The following is a 1254-nucleotide window of genomic DNA, read 5'->3' on the forward strand; positions in this document are numbered from 1 at the left end:
CTCGCTCACTATTTGTACCGGACGTACTTGTTCCCAAGGGGTGCCTGCTCGAGAACCGTCCGCTGCCCTCGAGGAGTTTGGGTAGTTTCCCGCGTCCCGACGGGAATTATTGTAGGCCCTTTTTCGGCATTCCTCGCTCTCGTGCCCAGGATTTTTACAGTATCGACACCATTTCGGTGATTCATCGTGTCGAGGAATTTCGGAAAGTCTACGTTGTCTGTTGAAATTATTATCACGGCGCGTATTTTGGGAAGCATTATTACGCCACGTGGTCGAAGGCGCAGAACGCGTCGCTACATTCGAAAGGAAATTTTATGTGATGGATGGCGAATCTTTGCGGCGTTGTCCCGGGGTATTACGCCAACCTTCTCGCCACTGTCCACTGTCGAACCGCGTAGAGATCGATTGTGCCAGTGGGCGTCCGATTGGGTGCACATGCGCGCGATCGAAAGGGTATTCATATCGACGTACCAGCCCAAATCGCTCGCGATCAAACTCTTGTTGTTTAGCTTGTTGCTTGCTGGAAAGCTTCGAACGGTCTCGCGTAATGTACGGGCTTGAGATGAACCCGATAGTCGGCAGGTGACCCGTTACAAAATGACCTGGTGGTGAATACGTCTATATCAGCGGTCGTTGCTGGGCTAATTACTCCGTTAGCTCTACGTTCGGCGTCGAGGATCGAACAACGTAAATCTTTTACTCTAGTGATGAAATCGAAAATATGTTCACGCGGTTTCAGAAAAATGAGGCTTAGTTCCCGGCGGTAGTGATCGACGGTTTTACCAGACTCAAATGCATTATCTAGCAGGTCGATTAATTGGGACACGGTGTCGCATGGGATTTCTTCGACGGCGCAGTAGGCGCGACTCCGCAATTTACCGATTAGAAGACGCGTAAGCTCCCGCTCGGATGACACTGGGACTATCTCTGTCCCAACTCGGCGATAGGCTGTTCCTGGTTCGGCGACAGGCTCGCCCGAATTGCGCGAGGGACATATCTGTTCCGTCGAAATACGAGACTGCTTCTAGCGCTTCGCGAAATGGCACACGAGGACTCGGATTCGTTTCGAGAGAGCTGAAACGTTGTGGGTATGACGGCGGGGACCCTGCCTTGGCGTATTCCATTTCGCGTCGCATTCTCTCAATTTCGTTCATTAAATCGATTATTGATGGCCGCGTATTGTCTAAATCAGTATCGGTTTGGTTGACGGCCTCTTTATTTAATTCGGCTTCTTTGCTCGTCAGATTTACGCGG

Source organism: Odontomachus brunneus, unplaced genomic scaffold, assembly GCF_010583005.1.
Source record: "Odontomachus brunneus isolate Ranch 3 - 2012 unplaced genomic scaffold, Obru_v1 Obru_scaffold_070, whole genome shotgun sequence".
NCBI lineage: Eukaryota > Metazoa > Arthropoda > Insecta > Hymenoptera > Formicidae > Odontomachus > Odontomachus brunneus.